This window comes from Hyperolius riggenbachi, chromosome 12 (assembly GCF_040937935.1).
Source record: "Hyperolius riggenbachi isolate aHypRig1 chromosome 12, aHypRig1.pri, whole genome shotgun sequence".
Lineage (NCBI taxonomy): Eukaryota > Metazoa > Chordata > Amphibia > Anura > Hyperoliidae > Hyperolius > Hyperolius riggenbachi.
The window spans coordinates 75,814,921-75,842,187 of NC_090657.1; the positions used below are offsets into that span (position 1 = coordinate 75,814,921).

The window sequence follows — 27,267 nt, forward strand, 5'->3', positions numbered from 1 at the left end:
GCAGTCGCCGGACATCCTGCATCTGCACAGTGCAGCTGCGCACACCACTGGACAAGCTCTTGTCAACGAGGTTCAGGGGATTTCAGTGCTGGATCAGTGGAAGCGAGGGGGACACAGCCTCTGTATCAACCAGAGGCTTCCCTCTACTGAGGTAAGTATCTAAATGGGGCACTTTTTCCCCCCTGCAGGTACACTTTAACCCTCCTGGCGGTTTGCAAAAAAATCGCCAGGGGGCAGCAAATCTTTTTTTTTTAATTTTTTTTTTTTTTTTCATGTAGCGAGACAAAGTCTCGCTACATGATAGCCGCTGCTCAGCGGCATCCCCCCAGCCCCTCCGATCGCCGCCGGCGATCGGAGATCCGGAGATCCCGTTCAAAGAACGGGATCTCCCGGAGGGCTTCCCCCGTCGCCATGGCGACGGGGCGGGATGACGTCACCGACGTCATCGACGTCGTGACGTCAAAGGGGATTCCGATCCACCCCATAGAGCTGCCTGGCACTGATTGGCCAGGCAGCGCACGGGGTCTGGGGGGGGGGGGCGGCTGCGGCGCGACGGATAGCGGCGAATCGGCGGGTAGCGGCGGCGATCGGGCACTGCACGCAGCTAGCAAAGTGCTAGCTGCGTGCAGCAAAAAAAAAAATTATGCAAATCGGCCCAGCGGGGCCTGAGCAGTGCCTTCCGGCGGCTTACCCCGAGCTCAGCTCGGGCTTACCGCCAGGAAGGTTAAAGGACAACTGTAGCAAAAGGGATATATGGAGGCTGCCATATTTATTTCCTTTTAAACAATACCCGGTGCATGGCTATTCTGCTGATCTTCTGCCTCGAATACTTTTAGCCATGGACCCTGAACAAGCATGCAGCTGATCAGGTGTTTCTGACGTTATTGTCAGATCTCACAAGATTAGCTGCATGCTCTGTCCCTCTTTCTCCCCTATGTGTCCTTCTTTCAGGAATGATGTACAGATCTATGTAAATATATGTATTTTTCTACTGAAAAATGTGTCTGCTAAACTCTAAACTTTATTCCCACCCTTTAAATGAACCACTTCAGCCTACAGTGTCGAAAATTGTATGCATCAGAGCAACGTTCACCTCCCATTCATTCGCCAATAACTTTATCGCTACTTATCACAATTAATTGATCTATTGTCAGGATGGAGAGTGGTTTCGCCGCAGCGGGCAGCAGCGCGACCGCTGCGCCCGCGTCTAACCGCCGTCGGCCCGGCGTGTCAGGGTCCGGCGGCACCTGCTAGCCGCACTGAGATTTTGTCATGTCACAGGGCTGGGGAGGACCGCGCACGCGCGAGGCGACACTCCATTTATGCCCTTAGGAGACGGGTCAGCTGACAGGCCGGTCAGCGGACTCCAGTCTCCATGTTTCTTGGCTCTGATTGGTTGGAGGATTCTGGGCGGGCAGTTTGAACTGCCCTAGCATATTTAAGCATGGGTCTGACAGTCTTTCCTTGTCTGTTGTTGCGAACACTTCATGCTAGCACTAGACAATTGTAAAGAGGCGCCCTAATCGTAGATAAAAGCATCTAAAAACAGTTTAGAATTGACAAAACGTGAGGTAGCTTACCTCAATGACGACAAATCTTTGTAATAAACAAAAGATTTATTAATAGCATAGCATGCTATAAATAAATCTTTTGTTTATTACAAAGATTTGTCGTCATTGAGGTAAGCTACCTCATGTTTTTGTCAATTTTAAAGAGGAACTCCAGTGAACATTTTAGTGTTGGCAGGTGATGTAGCTGCTGCATGGTTTTTGGCAGTTGGAAGCAGCTGTAAACAGCTATTTCCCACAATGCAACAAGGTTCACAGACAGGAAACTGCCAAAAGTTTGAACTTTTCTTGTGGGAGGGGTTTCTTGTGGGAGGGGTTTCACCACAATATCAGTCATACAGCGCCCCCTGAAGGTCTGTTTGTGAAAAGGAATAGATTTCTCATGTAAAAGGGGGTATCAGCTACTGATTAAGATAAAGTTCAATTTTTGGTCGGAGTTTCTCTTTAAACTGTTTTTAGATGCTTTTATCTACGATTAGGGCGCCTCTTTACAATTGTCTAGTGCATCTTGTACCCCCATACGTGTCCTGTTTGAGGGGTGGAGACAAACCACGCGTGGTGTACACCACAGTGGACACCTGTTCCCTTTCTTTTACCCAAGGAGTGCGACCGCATCCAGGTCCTTGGTGACCTCCCCGAGTGGAGTCGGGTTTATTGTCTCCACCTGCTTCCTGCGGTCGGTTGCCCCTCTGCAACCCACCTTTGTGAGTAGATTTTCACTTACTACAATTACCTGATTGTATTGACGTACTGCACCATTGGGCTCCCGGTTTTTGTTCCCTGTGTCTTTTTTACTTCGTGCTGGGGCTCAGACCTTAGTCAGATCCTTGTGTGTTTGAACCGGCAGGACCCCGGGGATTCGCACTTAGCATAGGATTATTATTATTGTATTGTTGATATTACTGTGTATGACCTCCTGCTCGAACTTCTGATTACTCTTTTGCCTCTTGATTCTGTACCGTGCCAATCTGATCTGTTACCGACCTCTGCCTGTCTATAGACTATGATTCTTGCCTCACGATTCTGTACCTTTGCCAATCTGACCTGTTGCCGACCTCTGCCTGTCTATAGACTCTGATTCTTGCCTCACGATTCTGTACATCAGTATCCTGATCTGCTGCCTACCTCTGCCTGTACGACCTCGATCCCACCAGTGGGCCCTTGCCACTGGGGTGCTGCACCTAATAGGTGCCTAGGTATAACCTCTCTGAAAAGTGTGCACCAATCACCTGTATTTTACAGGTTGAATAAAATGCTGATGACAGCTAAGTTCTGAGCCATACACTGATAATTGTTACATCTATATCTTGTTTTTTCCGCCACTAATTAGGCTTTCTTTGGGTAGTACATTTTGCTAAGAATTTTTTTCTCTAAATCCATTTTAACAGGAAAATTTAGAAAGAAATGGAAAAAAAATCAATATTTTTCTAGTTTTTGGCCATTATAGTTTAAAATTAATACATGCTACTACGCAATTAAAACCCATGTATTGTATTTGCCCATTTGTCCCGCTTATTACACCATTTAAATTACGTCCCTATCATAATTTATGACGCCGATATTTTATTTAGAAATAAAGGTGCATTTTTTCAATTTGCGTCCATCACTATTTACAAGCTTATAATTTAAAAAAAAATAATAAGATACTCTATTGACATGTATATTTAAAAAGTTCCGACCCTTAGGTAACTATTTATGTAGATTATTTTTTTTAATTGTAATTTTTTAAATGTATTTTTTAATTAAAAAATGTATTTGGGTAATTTTAGTTTGGGAGGTAAATAGCTAATTTTAGATGTAATATAATGTAATTATTTATTAAAAAAATGTATGTGGGTGCAGTTTATTATACAGACCAAAAAGTCTACCAGGAAGTAGAAAGAGACTGCACATGTTTTTTTTTTTTTTTGGCAGAAATACGGCGCTCTCTGATTAGAAAGCGTCGGTATTTCTGCGGGGGACTTAGATCGGTGAATGGGAATTATATTCCCATTCACTGATCGGGGGTATCAGGAGGCACCACGCAGCAGCACCGTCTATCTAGACGGATATATCCGTCCAGATAGACTTAAGTGGTTAATATATATCTTTTTTTCAAATGTTAATATGAAGGAAAATGAACAAGGGTAGAAAGGACTTAATCCAGTCAGACTTCAGTCAGAGCACCTGATCTGTATGCTTGTTCAGGGTCTATGACTAAAAGTATTAAAGGAAGAGGATCAGCAGGACAGCCAGGCAATATGAATTGTTTAAAAGGAAATAAATATGGCAGCCTCTATATCTCTCTCGCTTCAGGTTCTCGGTTGTCCTGGAATATCATAGTCTTATTTGTTATCTAAAAGTTATACATGTAGGTGTAAAGCTGTTGCTGCCTCAGATGAATGGCGACAGTTTGTGTTTCTGCTCCCAACAGACAGCTATTGAACTTTTAATCTGCTCTGAGAAGGGTTTCCCAGCCGTATCGAGTAGATCAGCTGTAATTAGTTATCACAGTGAGACTGCAGTACACTGCACAGAAACTGACATATACAGCCCTGGATATTTAACTTTTTCAGTGAGAAAAAAAGAGAAAAAAAAAAGAAACACAGCATGTGGTTCTAAAGTGAATTCAGATAACTATTTGCAAGTGTGTAATGCTGGGGGGCCATACTTTCTGACCACCCAGCACAACAAGGCTAAGCAGCTGGATAATGGAAGAGGTTACACAGGCTGCTCAGAGCAACTGCAGCTCTGGGCTTCCGATATCGCTACAAATAAGACACAATGGCAGCGCAGTGCGATATTGCGCTGCCTATGGTCTGAGTAAACAGACAAAGAACGAACAGACAGACAGAATTCTAGCAAGACTAAGCACTGCCTAGCTATAGCAAGCATTCAGACAGATACAAGACAGGACTACAGATTGGAGCGTAACCAGTAGCAACCACCGCTCACAGTCACGTCCGCGGAAGCAGAGCAAGCAGGTTAACAATCAGTCACCAGCAAGCATCCACATAGGCAAGACTACAGGAAAGAACATAACTAATAGCAACCGCAGCCTATAGTTACTTTCCCAGAAACTAGAGTAGCAGGAATACTACCAGTCACCAACGTGATGATGGCAGAATCCAAGCTATCAGGATAATGGACTTCACTGACCCACCGCGAATGCAGTGAACGTCCTTCAGTAATGGAAATAAGGCAATATACAATAATACAGAAAAATAACAAACGGCTCAACTAACGGATAAATATATATTAGCAAGTCTGCATATATATTTATCAAGAAACTAGCTAAAGCACAAGTAATAAGGTCGCATTGAACTACATTAACAGATCTATTACAGAGTGACAAAGTGCGCAGCAGACCAGCATACTGACCGCTATGTCGGACGGGGTCTAAAATGGGAGGCATACTTTTATATGGACCTCAGCCAATGAGTGCAGGCATGCAAATTCCCACACAGATGAATGGTACTCACTCAATCCTGAGCTGGTCTGATCTGCTAGCTGACCGTGAATGCAAAGGACATAAGAAATACATGCAGTATTATGTAACAACATGCATGTAGGAAATCCAGGGCTATCCAGCCGCAGCTCAGCTGCAGCAAGCAATAGGTGGAATGATGACAGCATCCTAAGCTGCCCTGAACTGCAGAGCGATCGCAAATGACAATGAGACCCATTGCAAATGCACAACCGAATGCAAGCAGATAAGTTAGAACTGCCCAGTTGCAGCTCCACTGCAAGCGACAGAACGTGCTACAGGAGAGATCCTGACAAAATGTCATTGATAAAACATTAAAAATGGCCATAACTATTTGCGCCCTCATGGGGCGACACATATTACTTGCACCACCTTGTGGACCAGTATATTTCAGTATGTAGCCAAGTAAAACACTATCGATAGATCCTCTAGGACCAGTTTGTAACGCTATGATAACTTATCCAATGCGGCGGTTCTTGATCTTGCAATACTCCTAAATACATTACATTACATTCACTCTGGTTCTGTAATAAAGGCATTGTGATTATATATTTAGGCTAATGCACTAGCAGAAAGTGGATGATATATAATGCATAAGGTGATGTTAATTCTTTACAGCGGTTATACAAATTCATGATTATTCCATTTACAGTTGTGTTCAAAATTATTCAACCCCCAATGCTGTAAAGGGTTTTAGGGAATTTAGTGTACATTTGTAATTGTGTTTAGAATGAAATCTTACAAGGACTTTTTAAAGAACCAAATGCAACTAAAATGACATCAATTGTTTTTGTAATACAGTATTAATTTTTTTTTTCTTCATTGACAAAATTATCCAACCCCTTAAAGACTACTACTCTTAAGGCCCATACACACGTCGGATTTCCGCGAACGACGGGTCGTTTGAACGTTCCGTCGTTCGCCCGCTAAATCGGGCGTGTGTACAGGCTGTCGTTCGCTTGATAAGAGCGAGTTTGAGCGATCCGCCCGGCGGATCGCTCAAACTCACCCTTATCAAGCGAACGACAGCCTGTACACACGTCCGATTTAGCGGGCGAACGACGGGACATTCAAACGACCCGTCGTTCGTGGAAATCCGACGTGTGTATGGGCCTTAAAGAACAGAGGTTAATTCAAGTGTTTTCGATCAGGTATTGAAAACACCTGTGGATGTTAACGAGCAGCAATCAAGCATAATAAGCACCAATTAGGCAGATTTAAAATGACTGTGATACTCAGCTCCTTCTAGACATTTACTGGTGTGTTTACAAACATGGTGAAGTCAAGAGAATGGTCCAGGAAGACAAGAGAAGAGGTGATTTCTCTTCACAGGAAGGGCAATGGATATAAGAAGATTGCAAAGATGTTAAACATACCAAGAGACACCATAGGAAGCATCATTCACAAATTCAAGGCAAAGGGCACTGTTGAAACGCTACCTGGTCGTGGCAGAAAGAAGATGCTGACTTCGACTGCTGTGTGCTACCTGAAGCGCAAACTGGAGAATAGTCCCCGTGTGACTGCTGAGGAACTGAAAAAAGATTTGTCAGATGCGGGTACTGAAGTTTAAGTGCAGACAATAAGGCGCACATTGCGTAATGAAGGCCTCCATGCCAGAACTCCCAGGCGCACCCCCTTGCTGTCTCCAAAGAATAAGAGTCGACTGCCAAAAGTCATGTGTACAAACCAGAAAAGTTTTGGGATAGTGTTCTGTGGACTGATGAAACAAAATTAGAACTGTTTGGGCCCATGGATCAACGCTATGTTTGGAAAAAGGAAGAACAAGGCCTATGAAGAAAAGAACACCTTGCCTACTGTAAAGCATGGTGAGGGGGTCAATCATGCTTTGGGGCTGTTTTGCTTCTGCAGGTACAGGGAAGCTTCGGCGTGTGCAAGGTACCATGAATTCTCTTCAGTACCAGGAGATATTGGATGAAAATGTGATGCAGTCCGTCACAAACCTGAGGCTTGGGAGACGTTGGACCTTTCAACAGGACAATGATCCCAAGCATACCTCCAAGTCCACTAGAGCATGGTTGCAGATTAAAGGCTGGAACATTTTGGAGTGGCCATTGCAGTCACCAGACTTAAATCCGATTGAGAACCTCTGGTGGGACTGAAGGCCCGTTTCCACTAGAGCGAATCTGCATGCGTTTTCTGCATGCAGATTTGCATAACCAATACAAGTAGATGGGGCTGTTTCCACTTGTCAGGAATTCTGTGTGGTCTGCTGTGCAGAAAAAATCTGCACGGCAGAGCCGTCAGAATTCGCATGCTGCACACCCGCACGTGAATCGCCGGTAATGTAATGTAATAGGAAAACTGCAAGCATTTTAGTCTTGCGGTTTTCCCAGCGTTTCCGCTTGAAAACCCATGTCAATGCTTGCCGGCATTGACATGGTTAAAATTGCATAGCGCAAACCGCGAGCGATTCCGCGTGAAAATCCGCATGGAAACGCGAACGAATCCGCACCCGCATGCGGATTCGTTGACGCGTTTTCCGCGACAGAATCGCAACGCGCAAGTGGAAACGGGCCCTCAAAGAAAGCAGTTGCAGCCTCCTCTAGCTACCTATGACGAGCAAGGGAAGTAAAGGAGAAGTGACAGAGTGGTCCTCTACCCAATCGCAATGCCTGGAATGAATGGATGTGACCGCGATCAGCGGCCACATCCATTCATGAAACAGCAGTCACAGCGTAGTAAAATGTTAAAAAAAAAAAGTGAACACTTCCTATTAACCATTTCTGCCGTCCGGGCAGCTGCTCTGCTGCGGTGCCGCACTTCGGCGCTCCCGCGCGCGATCGTGGGTGTGCCCCCGTGGTGTCCCCGGTAGCCCTGGGATCAGTGAACGGGAACATGGTTCCCGATCACCGATCCGTGTCCCCAGCAGAAAAACCGAAGCGCTCTTACAAGAGGCTTCAGTCTTTCTGCATGTAAAAATTTCCTCATCCCCCTTGTGCTTCCGCTTAGCGAGAAGCACAAGGGGGGGAAAAAAACTCAAGGTGGCCATCTTGTGGCCAAATAGTAAAGCTACATCTACATATTTTTTACATTACATTTTACACACATAATAACATTAAAAATTTACTGTTTATTTCCCACACCAAAATATTACCCAAATAAAAATTTTAATGGAAAAAAAATTACAATTTAAAAAAAAAAAAAAAAGATAAATAGTTACCTAAGGGTCTGAACGTTTTAAATATGCATTTGAAGGGGGGATACTACGAAATTATTTTAAATTATAAGCTTGTAAATAGTGATGGACGCAAAACGGAAAAAATGCACCTTTATTTCCAAATAAAATATTGGCGCCGTACATTGTGATAGGGACAAAATTTAAATGGTGTCATAACCGAGACAAACGGGCGAATAAAATACATAGGTTTTAATTATGGTAGCGTGGATTATTTTAAAGCTATAATGGAAGAAACATTTTTTTCTTATTAATCCTGTTAAAATGCATTTATAAAAAAATAATTCTTAGCAAAATGTACCACCCAAAGAAAGCCTAATTAGTGGCGGAAAAAACAAGATATAGATCAATAAATTGTGATAAGTAGTGATAAAGTTATTAGCGAATGAATGGGAGGTGAAAATTGCTCTGATGCATAAGACGAAAAATCCCCGCGGGCTGAAATGGTTAAATGGGAGAGTGTTCACTAGCGCCATCTTGTGGCCAAAAATAAAATTACTCATACAGGCAATACATACTCATACACTTATTAAATATCGATAACATTAACCAGTTCGCATTCAGTCGTTTTTCACTTTATGCATCCGAGCAATGTTCACCTCCCATTCATTAGCCTATAACTTTATTACTACTTATCACAATGAACTGATCTATATCTTGTTTTTTCCGCCACCAATTAGGCTTTCTTTGGGGGGTACATTTTACTAAGAGCCACTTTACTGTAAATGCATTTTAAAAGGAAGAATAAGGAAAAAAACAGCAAAAAATCATTATTTCTCACTTTTCGGCAATTATAGTTTTAAAATAAAACTTGCCTCCATAATTAAAACTCACGTATTGTATATGCCCATTTGTCCCGGTTATTACACCATTTAAATTATTACATCATTTATCATAATGTATGGCGACAATATTTTATTTGGAAATAAAAGTGCATTTTTTCCGTTTTGCATTCATCACTATTTACAAGCTTATAATAAAAAAAAAATTAAAATATTTCATCTTTACATAGATATTTAAAAAGTTTAGACCCTTAGGTAAATATTTGTGTTTTTTTTTGTTTTTTTTTAATTGTAATGTTTTTTTGTTTTTTTTTTCAATTAAACATTTTATGTGGGTATTTTTGGGAGGGTGGGATTTAAATTGTATTTTTTTTAGTAAATATGTGTATTTTTATTTTTATTTAACATTTAGCTGTAGTTTACTTTTTGGCCACAAGATGGCAGCCATGAGTTTGTTTACAGTGACGTCACTCTAAGCGTAACACGTACGCTTAGAGCGACGTAGGGGAAATAGGAAGCAGAAAAAGCTAGGCTTCTGAGAGAAGCTGTCGCTTTTTCTGCGGGGGAGAGGAATCAGTGATCGGGCACCGTTGCCCGATTCACTGATTCGCTGGCTAACAAACCGCGGGCCGGGAGCACGCGTGCATGCGCGCGATCGGCCGCGGGAACGCGCAGGAGCGCACATGGCTTCCTGGACGTGAGTTTCACGTCCAGGAATGTCAAATAGTTAATAACTTACACTTCCAAAGCCCCCCCCCCCCCCGCCCCCCCCAAAAAAACACTTGTAAAAAAAAAAAAATCAGTTAAAATTGTTTTACATAAATAGTTGCCTTAGGAACTCAGCTTTATTATTCAGCACATCAACAACCTGCCTCCCTGTTGAGGAGGACTCTGCTCTGCCCGGCCTGCATCCCACGAACCTGGCCCTCCAGGCTGCACCTCGCCCTGAGTGCTCACCGCTACTGTTGATGAGGACTCGCTCTGCCTGGCCTGCACACCACCAACTGGTGTCATCCTGGTGAGTTCTGCAGTTTCGTCTCCCCACCTCCTACTGGGGATCCTCTGTTGTATGCTGTGCTGAGCCTGCTCCATACCATCTCCTGTGCTGTGCCTGCTCCATACCTTCTTTGGTGCCTTGCCTGTGCTGTGCCTGCCTGCTCCATGCCACCTATCTGCCATTGACGGTGCTGTGCTGCCTGCTCCATTCCATCTATCTATCTGGGTCGTCGCTCCATACCATCTAGCCTGCTCCACACCATCTTATCCGTGCTATCGACTGTGCGGGGCTGCCTGCTTCATATCACCTAACTGCCCTGGTCTGTTTTGCTGCCTGCCCCATATCATCTGTTTTGGGCCTGAGACCCCATATCATCTGTTTTTGGGCCTGAGTCCGTGCTGGCTGCCTGCCCCATATCATCTGTTTTAGACCTGAGTCCGTCCACTTACTGTGCTGCGTTCACCGCACCATCCAATGTGCCACACACTGCTGTGCCACCTGCTCCAGCCCATCTATTGTACCGAGACATGCTACCTGCCCCTTACCATCTATCTGTCTGTGTTGTGCCGCCTGCTCCTCACCACCGCCACCATATCCGAGTCACTGAATGCGCACACTGTGCTACCTACTGTGGTAGTTGTGCCATGGCCGGAGAACTTTCTAGAGAGGCCCTTCTTAAATGGGAACCCCCGGACAGTCCCAACCATTCACCGGGCTCCCCCCTGTTGAACACTGTCACCGCTCACATCAAGTATCTCTCCACCAAGCTAGCCCCAAACAAACGCCGCCACAGAGGAAGGAGAGCGGGGGCCCAGGTCCTACTCAAAAGGAAAGGCCTACGCTCCCCTGTCCCTGCCATCCTACTAGCAAACGCCTGCTCACTCCCCAACAAACTGGACGAGCTGCTCCTCCTACTCGGTAGCAAACCCCAGATCAGCAAATATACCCCTGTTCTCTGTTTCACCGAAACCTGGCTGTGCGACAGCATCCCCGACAACTCTTTGCATGTACCAGGCTACAACCTCCTAAGAGCAGACCGTGACGCAGCCCTCTCTGGGAAAACGAGAGGAGGTAGTATCTGCTTTTACATAAACACCACCTGGTGCTCCGGCACCACCACTCTTCACAAGGCCTGCACCCCTGATGTTGAGATCCTTGCCATAAACTTCAGGCCTCGGTACTCCCCTAGGGAGTTCTCTTTCCTTGTCCTCGTTGGGGTCTACATACCTCCCGACGCATGCTCCAAGACTGCCCTGCAGGTACTCAGTGACTGCATCTCGTGCTGGGAAACAGCCCTTCCGGAAGCCCTGTTCATCATCTTGGGCGACTTCAATAAGGCGAACCTTCGGCATGTGTTGCCCCGCTACAGGCAGCACATCACCTGTCCTGCCAGGAACTGTAACATCCTGGACCACTGCTATACGGTCCAAAAGTGTGCTTATAAGGCCATCCAAGGAGCCCCCCTTGGGAACTCTGACCACAACACAATACACCTGATCCCCACCTACAGGAGGCTCCTGGAGACCTCAAAACCCATCGTCAAAACCTCTAAGAAATGGACAGCAGATGCCAAACTGGAGCTCCAAGCTTGCTTTGAAACCACCGAATGGTCGACTCTGGAGGCACCCACCCTTGATGAATGGGCCGAGAATGTCACCTCCTACATTAGCTTCTGCGAAGAAGCGTGTATTCCGTCGAAGTTCTTCAGAGTCTATCCCAACAACAAGCCTTGGTTCAACGACAGGCTTTGCCGGCTTCGGAAACGCAAAGAGGAAGCGCACAGGTCGGGCTCCCCAGAGGAATTCAGAGAGGCCAGGCACGCCCTGAAAAGAGAACTGCGTTTGGCAAAAAGGGCCTATGCCGAAAAGCTGGGGCTCTGCCTCCAGTCGACCAACACACGGGAGGTATGGAAGGGCCTGAGAGCAGCCACGAACTTCAAACCGGCACCCCAAACGGTGACCCCTAGCCCTCGACTGGCGGAGAAGCTCAATGAGTTCTACTGCAGGTTCGAGAAACTTCCCAACCAGCCCGTGAGCCAAACAGCTCCGAACCCCCCCCCCCCCCCCCCCCTCGGGTTAACTCGTCGCCCTGGCGCCGGGTGCTGTTTGGGAATCAGAGGTACTCCGGCACCTCCGCAAGCTGAACCCCAGGAAATCTTCCGGCCCTGACGGTGTGTCGTCTATCTGCTTGCGAACCTGTGCCAATCAGCTAGCCCCTGTGCTCACCTCCTTATTTAAGCAGTCATTATCTGGTGGTACAGTCCCCTCCTGTTTTAAGAGGTCTATAATTGTACCGGTCCCAAAAAAAACAGGCAGTACTGAGCTAAATAACTTCCGACCAGTGGCCCTAACCTCAAATATCATGAAGCTCCTCGAGCGGCTGGTCCTTGCCCACCTGAAGAGGTCCACGGACTCCCTTTTAGACCCGCTCCAATTTGCATATAGGACTAACCGATCCGTGGAGGATGCCATCAATGTCAGCATGGCTCACATTACTGAGCACCTGGACAGCCCCGCCTCCTATGCTAGGATCCTGTTCCGAGACTTTAGCTCAGCGTTCAACACGATCTGCCCAGACATCCTGATCACCAATCTGACGCAGCTCGGAATTGATCCTTCTCTCCGAGCATGGATTAAAGACTTCTTGACTAACAGAACGCAACAGGTGAAGCTTGGCAACTACTACTCCAGCGTCCGGACCACCAATACAGGGGCTCCACAAGGCTGTGTTCTGTCACCTCCCCATTGGGCCGCCGCTAAAGGACTATACCATCCAAAACTACTAGGCGGAAGAACACCTTCTTCCCCCAGGCTGTTCGGCTACTGAACTCTAACCTTTTCCGGCCCGACCTGCATCTCTAACTGCTGGGTCGGTCAGCCGGTTCCTGCCACTGCCTGCACCAGTTCTTTATCCGATAAGGGACTGTGGACTTTTTACTGCACCTTATTATTACCTGACTGCACTGCACAGCAGTGACATGGCCAATACGTACCTGACTACTGCATTTCTATTTTTGTATTTTGTTGTATGCGTGTGCGTCTGTCTATACTCTGTCTGTCTTTACACTGTCTATGCCATGTGTACCACAAATAATTCAGATTACAGCTCTTGCTGTACTTGGCGAAATAAAACTGATTCTGATTCTATATTTTATGATGGAAAATTACTTTTACTTTACTAAATAGGGGCTTGTAATTATGAATCGGACAAAAAAAAAACAAAAAAAAAAAATCCCAGAAAAATAACACCTATATTTCCAAATAATATATTGTCGTCATACATTGTGATAGGGACATGATTTAAATGGGTTAATAATGGGGACAATTGGGCAAATAAAATGTGTTGGTTTTATACACAGGAGAATGTTTTATTTTAAAACTATAATGGCCAAAAAATGGGAGAAATAATGAATTTTTCCATTATTTTCTTATTTTTCCCGTTAAAATGCATTTAGAATAAAAACATTCTTAGCAAAATGTACTACCCACAGAAAGCCTAATTGGTGGCGAAAAAAAACAAGGTATAGATCATTTTGTTGTGATAAGTAGTAATAAAGTTATTGCTGAATAAAAGGGAGGAGCACTGACAGGTGAAAATTGCTCTGGTCCATTAGGGTAAAAACCCTTGGGGGTGAAGTGATTAAGGCACAGTTGGCAAATAGTGCTGGCTACAAAAAATATTAACACTTTGGGCACAATTTAACATTCTTGCCAGTGGTTTAGACAATAATGTCTGTGTGTTGAGTTAGTTTGGTGGGACAGGAAGTTTATTCTGCAAGCTGTACACTGACTACATTACATTGTATCGACACTGGGACAACACTGAAGATATGACACTTTGATACAATGTACAGTAGTCAGTGGACGGCTTGTATAACAGTGTGAAATTGCTGTTCCATCACAATAACGCAACACACAGCCATTAATGTCTAGACTGCTGGCAATAAAAGTGAGTGCACCCCTAAGTAGATAACGGCAGATAACTAATTTAAAAATCTTAAAAAGAATTGTTGCTTTTCATAAATATGGCCTAGGCTACTAGAAGATTGCCAACACCCTGAAACTGAGCTGCAGCATGATGGCCAAAACCATACAGCAGTTTAACAGAACAGGTTCAAATCAGAACAAGCCTCGTTATGGCTGATCAAAGACATTGAGAGCACATGCTCAGCGTCCTATCCAGGAGTTGCCTTTTTCAAATAGAAGTATGAGTGCTGGTAGCATTGCTGCAAAGGTTGAAGGGGTGGGGGGAGGTCAGCCTTTCAGTGCTCAACCCATACACTGCACACTGCATCAAATGGGTTTGCAGGCTGTTGTCCTAGAAGGAAGCCTCTTCTAAAGTTGATGCACAAGAAAGCCTGCAGTTTGCTGAAGACATGCAGACTTGAAGACATGCAGACTAAGGACATGGATTACTGGAACCATATCCTGTGGTCTGATGAGACCTAGAATAGTTATTTGGTTCTGAGGGTGTCAAGCATGTATGGCAGCAACCAGATAAGGAGTACAAACACGTATGCCTACAGTAAAGCATGGTGGTGGGAATGTCATTATTTTGGTCTGCATGAGTGCTACGGCACTGAGGAGCTACAGTTCATTGAGGGAATCATGAATGTTAACATGTAGTGTGACATACTGAAGCAGAGCACGATCTCCCCCCCCCCCCCCCCCCTCTTTGGAAACTGGGCCCCAGGGCAGCATTCCAACATAACAACCCCCAACAAGCACACCTCTAAGGGTAAAGGTGCTAGAATTACCACACGGCTCCTGTCCTATTGAGCATCTGGGTACTCTCAAATGGAGGGTGGAGGAGCACCAAGCCCACCAGCTTCATCATGGAGGAGTGAAAGAGGATTCCAGTGGCAACCTGTGAAGCTTGAGTAAACTCCATGCCCAAGTGAGTTAAGTCACAGCTGGCAAATAGTGGTGGGTACACAAAATATTGACACTTTAAGCACAATTCTGACTAGTGATTTAGCCATTAATGGCTGTGTGTTGCACTATTATACGTGCTGCACACTGACTACTTTACATTGTATTCAAGTGTCATACCTTCAGTGTTTTCCCATGAAAATGTAGACCAGAGTTGATTTTTGGAAGAAGACCTCCAAGCACCCCCCACCCCCCCTTCCTGCTCCTCTTCTTTCTTTACCATGCCCTCTGTCCACAGCATGGGGTGGGGGGTCCTAGCACTCTCACTATTTGGTAAGAAATGGGGATGTTTTCATTGACTGCACCATTAACCACTTAGCAGTGGTGAGTGAGTGAGGCAGACTTTGCTGAGTGGGTCTTGGCCATGAGGCCATGATACATGCTGGTAAATCAGTAGGAGAACAGAGGCGCCAGCAGGATAAAAGTGGATAAAAACTTTAAAATTTGCTGGGAGGAAGTGGTGGACTTACCTCCATAAAGCAGACATGAAAGACTGTCTGAATAGTAGTCACATTTATTAATTAGTACCCCAAAACAGTGCAACGCGTCTCGCAGGCCCAGCCCGCTTCATCAGGCAATAAAAATGGGGACAAGACAGAATTTCAGCAATAGCAGGTGTAGCGCCTCAGTGAGGCGCTACACCTGCTATTGCTGAAATTCTGTCTTGTCCCCATTTTTATTGCCTGATGAAGCGGGCTGGGCCTGCGAAACGCGTTGCACTGTTTTGGGGTACTAATTAATAAATGTGACTACTATTCAGACAGTCTTTCGTGTCTGCTTTATGGAGGTAAGTCCACCACTTCCTCCCAGCAAATTTTAAAGTTTTTATCCACTTTTATCCTTCTGGCGCCTCTGTTCTCCTACTGCTATACCGTGTCCACCCCTGGTGGAGGGGTGATCTACCCCCTTTCGCATCTACAGAGAGCGACTGCTTATCCCTGAGTGAGGACAGGTCTAATCTCCTCACCTGCCTATACAGTGGTTGCCTAAGAGGTAACCCATGTTTGTGAGTATAATTTTCTCACGATAACCTTTACTTCATTTATGCTTAACATACTACACTATATTGGGCTCTCGGTTTCTCTACACTTTATGCTGGTAAATGATCATTTTGATGTGAATGCCTATTCCCTTACACTTTATGTGACTGCACTAACCACTTTGCATAATTATTTTTATATATGAAGCAACATACTAGACGGCGCTCTACAATAATTGGGAAGACATTACAGCATTAGATAGCAGTACAAAGACGGGTCCCCCTCTGCCATTGGAGGAAGGGTATGGCTACTACAGCCATTAACCACCCCTCCTTTTACAGTGAATGGTGCATGTGATGTACAGCCATGCAGTTCAGAGATTTTTGGGATGCACTGATAGCTGTGACTGGCATGTCCCTCAACATCTTTCCAGTGGTTACATATCAGAATCGACTTTATTCTGATTCTGATTGATACTGGCAATCGGCAAAGCGTTACAACAGTGGAACCTTATGGGGGTGGTTCCACTTGCAGCACTGTGATCCTGGAGAAATCACAAAGGGCTGCCTGCAGCATTTTGGGAGTGATCCCGGACCGTTCGCATTAGTGGCTGCAGAGCTGTGATCGCTCCAAGAATGGCGTTTAAAAATGCAGAACTTCTGCGATTTGGGAATCACAAGCATTGTTCAAACTCCAAAAAAAGTGCTGCCAGTGAACACCAGACCTTCACTTAAGAGGGCCATACACTAGGTGACCAACCAACCAATCGACCATCCAATTCGATTATTATAGTCAAATTGGATGAAAATTGGTGCTGCCAAGTGCAAGCCCGACCGACAAAGCGACCAATTTCGGGACAGAAATTGGCCGTACAGTCGACCGCGCATGTTGGAAAATGTCGGGCCGAGGTTGGTTGGTCGGGTGCGCTGCAGTACGGCTGCCGAATTGTGACGAGACGACGAAACTGCTGCCGCAATGTATAAATGTATGTAGTGTGTGCATTTATACATAACCTGTCCGGTGTCGGCCTCCACGCGGTTTCCGTCCATCTCGCCGGGTTCCGCATACATGCTGGTGGCGCTATGTCTGACGTCACGAAGGCGCATAGCGGCTGACGTCAGGCGCTATGCACCGCTAGCGTGTATGCGGCTGTTACCCGGCAAGATGGACGGACACCGTGCGGAAGCTGCTACAGGACAGGTAATGTATAAATGCACACACTACATACATTTATACATTTTGGGGGCAGCGGCGGGACGGACGCGGCGGCTCAGCCGATTCCCCGATGATTTCATGCTGAAATCGGACGGGAATCGGCCTGTAGTGTATGGGCAGATTCGATTCGAGACAAATGTATCTCTAATCAGATTCGATTACAGATAAATTTGTCTCTTGGTCGAATCTGCCCATATTCGTTCTAATGTAGGACCACCTTTAGCCAATAAATGGTATCATCCTGATACAAAACTTGTTTCCACTACTGCCTGTATTCTGTATGACATACAGTGTTCTCCCCAGAAATTTTTTCCAGCCGGGAGCATGAAAAAGTAGCCGGGTGGGGCGAGATGAGAGAATGTAAGGCCGGTGCTTCTGTGAGCAATTATGCTTACAGAATAGGAGGAGGTGAGCCGATTACAGCCGGGTGCTCATCAAAACTAGCCGGGTGGAGCACCCGGCTAAAAGAGCCTGGGGAGAACACTGACATAGGAGACTGGGGTTCGAATCTTGGCTCTTCCTGTTCAGTAAGCCAGCACCTATTCAGTGAAGAGACCTTGGGCAAGACTCCCTAACGCTGCGACTGCCTATAGAGCGCGTCCTAGTGGCTGCAGCTCAAGCACTTTCGCCAGAAGAAAAGCCTGATACACATGTTATTTGTCTTGTATGATATGTTGTGGAGTCGTAGAGTTGTGTTATATAGTTTGTTACATGATAAGCTCTTTCTACAGTTTTTATTTCATTCATCTACTTTTTTTCTTTTTTTTAAGCCCTGCTGACCTCATTCCGTCACCCAGCTCAGCATTGCTCTATATATCCCCCTGTCACTCGGGGTCACAATGCAATTATTCCCTCCATGTACCACCACAAGAATAAGACTGTCGCTTCTAATCATGTTTTTGACACTAATACTTAAATTCAGTTGATGGCAAGAGTTACTTTATCAATAAAAGCCCCGAATGCCCTGTAAAATTCAGTGTTATCGTATGTGATGCTATGCATGTTCATGTTTCTGTACCTTTTCTGGTTTTCAGATCCTACGGCTGTATGGACTGTAAGGGTCAGGAGGGCAAGAGGGTTTCCATGGCGACAGATCATATACCCTAAAGGTTATACATTCTGCAATAACTGGGGCACAGGAAGATGATGGCAAATTAAAAGGTATCTTGGTTTAAAAAGGGATGTTGGCTTGATTGGCCTATTATTTAGCATTATTATTTATAGTATATATAGTGCTTATATCATCCACAGCTCATTGCAGAATGCAGAGTACATAGTCATGTCGCTGACTGTCCTCAGAGATGCTCACAATCTAATCCTTACTATAGTCATAGTCTAATGTCTTACCATATTATTATGTCTTTATATAGCAGTGACACCTTCTGCAGCACTTTAAAGAGTACATAGTCATGTCATTTACTGTCCTCAGAGGAACTCACAATCTAATCCTACCATAGGCATAGTCTGACGTCCTACCATATTATTATTATATATTTATATACCACTGACATCTTCTGCAGCATTTTACAGAGTACATAGTCATGTCACTGACTTTCCTCAGAGATGCTCACAATCTAATCCTACCATAGGCCAAGTCCAATGTCCTACCATATTATTTTTATGTATTTATATAGCACTGACATCTTCTGCAGCACTTTACGGAGTACATAGTCATGTCACTGGCTGTCCTCAGAGGAGCTCACAATCTAATCCTACCATAGGCATAGTCTAACCTCCTAACACATTATTATTATTATTTTGTAATTATATAGAGCTGACATCTTCTGCAGCATTTCACGGAGTACATAGTCATGTCGTTGACTGTCCTCAGAGCAGCCCACAATCTAACACCAATCGTTGTCATAGTCTAATGTCCCTACCTTAGTCCAGTGTTTCTCAACATTGTTACAGCAGGTTTACCTTTATGACCACAAATTATTTTTGAATGTTTGTATTTGTTCATTGTTCCTACTGTCCTCCCTAACATACCTAGAGCATTTAGTGACTGCAGCATGTGGGAGCGGGGCTTTGCTATTAACTGCTTAAAGTGACCCCATTAACTTTAGTGAAATTCCCAAAGCTGTTTTGCTGAAATTTTGCAGGACCATTGTGAAGACTGCCAGTAGCATTCTTGCTCATCCCCAGTGTTTTTTTCCCAGTTAGCTTTAAAGGGACTTGAAGTCAGAGGTATATGGAGGCCGCCGTATTTATTTCCTTTTAAACAATACCAGTTGCATGGCATCCTGCTGATCTCTTTGGCTGCAGTATTGTATGAATCGCACACCTGAAACAAGCATGCAGCTAATCTTGTCAGATTTGTGTACAAAACATTGGATCTGCATGCTTGTTCAGGGGCTATGGCTAAAAGTATTAGAGGCAGAGTATTAGCAGGACAGCCAGGCAACTGGTATTCACTTTAGGTTCCCTTGAAATCGAACCCCAGATTTTCTCTGCCTCTTCTATGACTACAAGAGTTTTTCAAAGGCTTGTTGTGTATATTATTATTATTTATTGTATTTATAAAGTGGTAACACATTATGCAGTATTGGACAATGAATACGTTTGCAGACGACATTACATATGGATGGAGGACAGCACAGGATCATAACAAAATACACAAATACAAGATTGTGCAGAAGTGTTAAGGTGGCAATACATCAGAAGATTATGGGCAGATTCGACCAAGAGACAAATTTATCTCTTATCGAATCTGATTAGAGATAAATTTTTCTCTTGGTTGAAGCTGCCCATACACTACAGACTGATTCCCATCCGATGTCAGCATGAAATCATCAGGGAATCGGCTGAGCCCGCCGCGTTCGCCCGGCCGTTGCCCCCAAAATGAATAAATGTATGTAGTGTGTGTGCATTTATACATTACCTGTCCTGTAGCAGCTTCCACACGGCATCTGTCCATCTCGCCGGGTAACAGCCGCATACACGCTATCAGCACATAGCGTCTGACGTCAGACCGCCGCCAGCCTGTATGCGGAACCCGGCGAGATGGACGAAAACCGCGTGGAGGCTGACACCGGACAGGTAATGTATAAATGCACACATTACATACATTTATACATTGCGGCGGCAGTGGCAGGGGTTGTCGTCTCGTCACTCGTTTGCAAATCGGCCGCCGTACCGCAGTGCACCCGACCAACCAACTTCAACCCGACATCTTGCAGCATGCGCAGTCAACCGTGCGGCTAATTTCCATCCCGAAATTGGTCGCATTGTCGGTCGGGCATGCACTTGGCAGCACCAATTTTCATCCAATTCGATTATGATAATCGAATTGGATGGTTGATTGGTTGGTTGGTCGGCTGATGTATGGCAACCGCTATGGTGGCCACCTATGATACAATCTTTTTTTATCCAATCTTACCATTTCTATGTAATATATGGTACTGCCTAAATTAGCCATTCAGTATAGCCACTCTATTTACCCTTATACTACATAGATTTGGTAAAATTGGATGAAAAAGATTGTATCATTAGTGGCCACCATTATGGGTATGAGGCAAAGTTCATGCAGTCAGTGGAGAGGTGGTCTAACAGGTCACCAGGTAGTCATTCGATGGAATGGGTGCATGATCAATGAGAGGGGAGGACCTTGCCAAAGGCTTGCAATCTAAGTGGGAGGGGGGGGGGGGGGGGTTGGGGGTAGGGACAGAATATGTGGGGAAATAATAGTACCCAGCAGCTAGGATTAGGGCAGAGATAAGAGAGGGAAAGCTATCATAATCAAGTGTGTTTTAAAGAGAAGATGTCAGCTATACTATCTCAGAAAAAAACATATATAAGTAGATAAATACTTGCTCTACTTACATAACATATGTATTGCACTGTCCACATTTTTATTTTAGTGATTTTTCTACTGTGAAAAAAAAAAGCCTACTTAGCATTTCCCATTTTAACTGTGGCTATTTTGAAGCCAATCCTGATGTCATTTCTTCCCTTAGGCTAGGGCCACACTAGCTCCGGGTGCGGGACGCATCCGCGGTCCGGGCTCCGATTTTCAAAACCCGGAACGCAAACGGATCCGTGCTGCCTTTTTTGCAGCACACGTTTTGGATCCGCTTGCGTGTTTTTTGTTTTTTTTTGCTAGAGGGGGTAGCAGCCAGGACTGCAGGCTGCGGGCAAAGCAGCGGCCAGGGGGGTCACATCCCCCCCCCCCTTGCTCACCTGGGTGCCCCCCGTCCCCGCTCCCCCTCCAGCTCGCATATAATGTAATAATTTGTACCTAATGAAGTTCGGCGAGCCGGGCACTTCCGCCCACACCGCTCGCCGTCACTTCCTGCAATGTCGCCCTCTGTATTTCAGTGGGCGGCATTGCAGGAAGTGACGGCGAGCGGTGTGGGCGGAAGTGCCTGGCTCGCCGAACTTCATTAGGTACAAATTATTACATTATATGCGAGCTGGAGGGGGAGCGGGGACGGGGGACACCCAGGTGAGCAAGAGGGGGGATGTGACCCCCCCTGGCCGCCGCTTTGCCCGCAGCCCCCTGTCCTGGCTGCTACCCCCTCCAGCATGGCGGCCCCCTCCTTCACCATGGGACACTGGAAACTGATCCGTTTCCAGTGTCCCAAATTGTCAGTGAAGAGGGAGGCCCGTTTCCCCATTGATTTTCACTACCCGTACGTGTATACGGGTCCGTGAAAAATGCTGCAAGTCCGGACTCAGCGTTCCGGGTTTAAAAACGTATTCCGCGGATCGCACGCGGATACGTTTTTAACTTGAGTGTGTACTGTTCCTATTTTTAACATTGGTATACGTGGCTACGTTTTTCGTCCGGGACAAAAAACGTAGCTACGGATACGTTTTTAAATCAAGTGTGAACTAGCCCTTACTCTCCTCTGCCTGATTGTGTATGCATTGCCCGCCCTCCACTATAGAAAGCGCATTGTCTCAGCATGAGAAAAATTGGCCAATCAGAGAGAAGCAAAGGTGTGGGAGGGGAAAACAGGAGGGAAAGAGGCTTCAGCCAATCAGGCTGCATTAGTTAAGTTAAGAGGGGAAAGTAGAGAGGCAAAAAAGGACAACCCAGCATGCCCTGCAACTTCCTTTGTGTGGCAGTGTACCAAATAAGAGTCAGGTAAACTGGGGAATGATCATTTATCAACAAGAAAAGTGCCGTATATACTCGCAAGCAAGCCTACCCGCATGTAAGCCGACCCCCCAACTTTCACATGAAAAAACAGGGAAAAATGATTGACCCCCATATAAGCCGGGGGTAGGAAATGCTGGCCGCCTTATTCCCCTAGTGTGTCCCAGTATAGCTAGTATAGTGCCCAGTATCGCTAGTATAGTGCCCAGTATAGCTAGTATAGTGCTCAGTATAGCTAGTAAAGTGCCCCAGTTTAGCTAGTATAGTGCTCAGTATAGCTAGTATAGTAATCAGTATAGCTAGTATAGTGCCCAGTATCGCTAGTATAGTGCTCAGTATAGCTAGTAAAGTGCCCCAGTTTAGCTAGTATAGTGCTCAGTATAGCTAGTATAGTGCCCCAGTTTAGCTAGTATAGTGCCCAGTATAGCTAGTGAAGTGCCCCAGTTTAGCTAGTATAGTGTTCAGTATAGCTAGTATAGTGCTCAGTATAGCCAGTATAGTGCCCCATTATAGCTAGTATAGTGCCCAATATAGCTAGCATAGTGCCCCAGTATAGCTAGCATAGTGCCCCAGTATGGGTAGGTGGGTGGGTAGGTGGTGCCCCTCCCCGCTCCCCCCGCGGCCGCCGCTGCTATTACCTTAGGCGGCGCCGCTTCCTCTATCCCCGTCCTGCTCCGATAAATAACTCATTCACAGCAGCGCGCCCCTCGCTGCTGTGATGACGGAGGAAACCATAGAGAGCGGTTCCCATAGTAGCGGCATCACCGCTACAGGAAGCCGCTCTCTATGGTTTCCTCCATCATCACAGCAGCGAGAGGCGCGCTGCTGTGAATGAGTTATTTATCGGAGCAGGACGGGGATAGAGGAAGCGGCGCCGCCTAAGGTAATAGCAGCGGTGGCCGCGGGGAGGGACAGCACCTACCCACCCACCTACCCATGACTCGCAAGCAAGCCGACCCCCCAACTTTTGGGCCACTTTTGGGGGGTGCAAAATTCGGCTTGCTTGCAAGTATATACGGTAATAGTGATTTTAACTTTTTTAGGATTGCCTGGTTAGCATCCTTATTACTTGTTTAGCAGATAAAAATAAAGAATTGATGTTTGATTTTATGCCCGACAGTTAGACTTTAAGGTTTTAAAGTTTAAAGGAGTCATCAGGGAAAATGTAATAAAATAAGTGCTACTTACCGGGGGCTTCCTCCAGCCCCAAGCTCCCAGCATTTTCCCTGATGACTCCTTTAAGCTTTTTAAAGGTGTTGAAGGATTGGACAAGCCTGATGGGGCAGGGGGTTGACAGGAAGTTCCACAGAGTAGGGGCACCTTTAGAAAAGTCCTGGAGTCATGCATGTTAATGGGTGATGCGCAGAGTAGCCAGGCATAGGTCGTTGGAGGATCAAAGTGTGGGGCCAGGTGTGTACCTGTGGACTAGTTCAGGAAATGTTGGGCCTGATGCGCAAAGCAGCGGTAAAATTGCTGTGCTCAGGCAGTGCACAGCAATATTACTGGTGCTAACGGCAGATGGGATGCACACATTACCTTATTAGCGCAATGTGGTTGCTGTGGCAACGTTCGGTTTTACACTTGTGGGATACCTTGGATTTCCATAGCAACATGCGCGGTACCCTGGTAATGCAGGTTGCACTAATAGGGTAACACGTGCTGCCGTTGCCACCTGTAAAATTTCTGACCGCAACCTGTGTAACCCTCTAAAAGAGGATCCCAAGATTTTGCCAAAGTATTTCTATGTGTGAGATAACTTTAGTATCTAAGGCTAAGTTTTGCCTTAGATGTTCACCTGTGGAACTAAACGGCGCATGGGAGAGGGGTGGAGGCGCTGTAATGGTTGCATAGACTGCTGCTAGGCGACCAAAGCACACTGAGCAGTGGAACTTTCTAGAAGCCCCACGCGGCCTGTCGGAAGCTACAGCACAGGAAAGGAGGGGCAGAGCTAGAAGGATGTAGCCGGCGGAGCACTGCTTTTCGGCGCTGCTAGATTTGAGCGCAGCCAGCGCCACCATAGACTATAATAGGAATCAGTTTATAGCGGCGCTCAGTGAGTAACGTCAGAGCCGTCAGAAGACGGAGCCGAGGTTGCTTAAAAATCACAATAATTCGGCCTCCAGCAATAGCTGGAAGCCGAATTATTTCATTCCCTACCATCCATGGTGGCCTGGAGGGTGAATAGTAATTAAAACGGCCCGGACTTGTGCAAAAGCAGGATCAGCCATACACCGGCTGTATCCTGCGCCCAAGTCTACCGGCGCCGATTTCAAATGTACTTGTAGCTGGAGGGAACTGGCTGGAACCAGCCAGAGCGCGCCAGAGAGGCAAAGAGAGCGGAACTTAGGAGAAGACAGGAGGCGGTGGTTGGGAGTGGGAGAGGAGGCCACGAGAGAGAAGAAGGCCGCAGCAGTCACCCCAGAGGTTAGGAGGGGACCCAGCAGCCACGCAGAGACTACAGAGAGTAAGTAAGGCAGCAGCAACCCGGCCAGACAGTGACCGGAGGCCAGAGGCAGCATGCACAGAGTACATCCGAGCTAGTCCGGACAGAAAGAAACCCTGGCAGCCAGATGAGTATGGGCCCTAGAGCCAACTACAAGTTACAGTGTGTGTTCAGTTAGTAGCCAGTGTTCAGCAGAGGCTTGCTGAGATAGAAATATAGCAACCCAATACCTGAAGAGGCTTATTCTGTTCAAAAGTGCTGTCATGGCCGGCTTTTGACCGGAGCGATCGCTCAGGTCGCCACCTCTCAAGGGCGCATGTGCAGAGGATAGTGTCGCCCCTCACTGCCCTGCTGTCTCTCCCCGCCTCCGCATTTGTGGACATTGGCAACCATTTTCTTGTGGCCCGACTCTAATTACAGATAGAGCGGACATCGGTGGCCATTTTCTTGTAGCCCTGCTCTAACTACAGATGGAGCAGAGGCGGGGAGGGAAGAGTGACATAAGTGCTGAAACGCGGAAGTCAGATGAGTCATTCCTGACCCACTGTCGCAGAAAAGGGAGACTGGGGGCAACTATACTACCTATACAGGGGCAACTCTACTACCTATACTGGGGGCAACTATATCAGCTACCTAAAGTGGGGCAACTACACTAGCTACTTTACTGGGGCAACTATACTAGCTACCTATACTGGGGCAACTATACTAGCTACCTATACTGCTGGTAACTATCGTAGCTACCTATACTGGGGGTGACTATACTAGTTACATGTACTGCGGCAACTATACTACCTATACTGAGGGGAACTATGGTACCTATACTGGGGGCAACTATGCTACCTATACTGGGGGTAACTATACTAGCTACCTATACTAGAGCAACTATACTACCTATACTGAAGGCAACTATATTAGCTTACCTATACTGGGGCAACTATACTACCTATACTGGGGGCAACTATACTAGATACCTTTACTGTGGCAACTATACTACCTATGCTTGGCTACCTACACTGAGGGCACCTACACCTGAGTTTTTATACTAGGGGCACCTATGCCTGGTTACCTATACAGAGGGCACCTACACCTGACTTCCTATACTGGGGGCACCTATAGCTGTCTATCTATACTGAAAGGGGTACCTACACCTGACGTCCTATACTGGTGGCACCTATGCTTGGCTACCTATATTGGGGGTATCTACACATGAGATCATATACTGAGGGAACCTACGTATATCTGACTATCTTCAAAAAGGTTGGGAACCACTGTCCTATGAGATATCTCAGGAGAAAAGTGTGTGTGTGTGTGTGTGTGTGTGTGATGGGGTGTGATGTAGGATGGGGGGGGGGCACCAAAATCAGGTTTTGCTCAGGGCGCTTTGAAACCTAAGGCCGGCCCTGAGTGCTGTTACTATAGACTGTTTGTGTGCAAAAGCTTAAAAATACAGAGACATTGTGATGCTGATTCAGTTGCAGATGCAAGATAGAGCTGCCTAATTACGATAAAAGAATCTGCTGCTTACTGTTTGAAGTTTATTGAGAGTACAGGCCTTTTTAGTATTACAAGACGCAATGCAACTCCTCCTTCTTCAATTATCTTCCTTAATACTGACAGGCTCTCTTTACTCTCACGGCCTTTGTTATCTCCCCTGTCTTTAGGACCGTGTACTCAGGTAATATGCATAGATCACACTTTGGTTCACTTCTTGCATCACTCTCTCAGTAACAATTCAGAACACAGCATAGAAGAACACATGAACTTCAACTCTTGACTTGAAACGGACTTGACAGGAACAATGTCTTCAGATCAGGACCTATGTAAAGGGGGGGGGGGGCTTGGGGGCTGTGTGAGCCCTGCAGGGTACTTATGGAGGCTGTTAATATCTCTTAGTGACAGTAAAAGTGTGCTACAGTGAGGAGTGAACTGACCTCTGACCAAGATACAGAGTCCACTTACTTGGAGTACAAGTTTTGCAAGAACTCTAAATTAGAGCTCATTCAGCCTAATAATCAAAGTGCACAAAAAGAGAGTTATACTGTGGGAGGGTGATTCTGGCTGTATAGCTGGGTGCATTGGTCACTTTTATATTTTATTTTTTTTATTTTTATTTTCCTAACCCTTTTTGATTATTTGATTTATCTTTGTTTTGTTTGTTATTTTTAGGAGGAGGCCCTATCCAGACAGGTGGTGCTAAGTGTAAAGTGGGTTTAGTGAGATATTACTAAGGGTAAAGAGTTGAAGAGATCCTCTGAGTAAAGTGGACATCCTTTTGGGATCATCCAACGAACTGTGAAACTATACAGTACCATCTTAAGAACTGTCACGAGGTCCCCCAAAGTTTTGCTGAGCAATATAGCTTGGACTTGGTTGCAAGGGACTGAGAACTGTTTAGGAACTGAATTGCTCAGTAGACCATCCCCTTCCCCAGCCCATGCCCCACCCATGGTACTGTGATGTAAACATGCTGTAAAGTGGTTGATTATTGTACAAGAAGACCTTTGTAGCTCAACTTTCATATATAATTTGTATGTAACATAACCTTTTTATTCTACAGCATTTACCGGTGCACCGGCTGTGAAGACTAG

At 45.8% G+C, this 27,267-nt stretch overlaps 1 protein-coding gene across 3 annotated transcripts in view; it reads left to right on the forward strand.

Moving 5' to 3' along the window:
• Nucleotides 1-27,267, forward strand: part of TP53INP2 (tumor protein p53 inducible nuclear protein 2) — a 340,314-nt gene that overhangs the window by 2,569 nt on the left and 310,478 nt on the right. For all 3 annotated transcript variants that reach the window (XM_068264215.1, XM_068264216.1, XM_068264219.1), the window contains exon 2: nt 18,170-18,296. The gene's annotated coding sequence lies outside the window, so the exon portion shown is untranslated. The remainder of the gene's footprint in view (nt 1-18,169; nt 18,297-27,267) is intronic.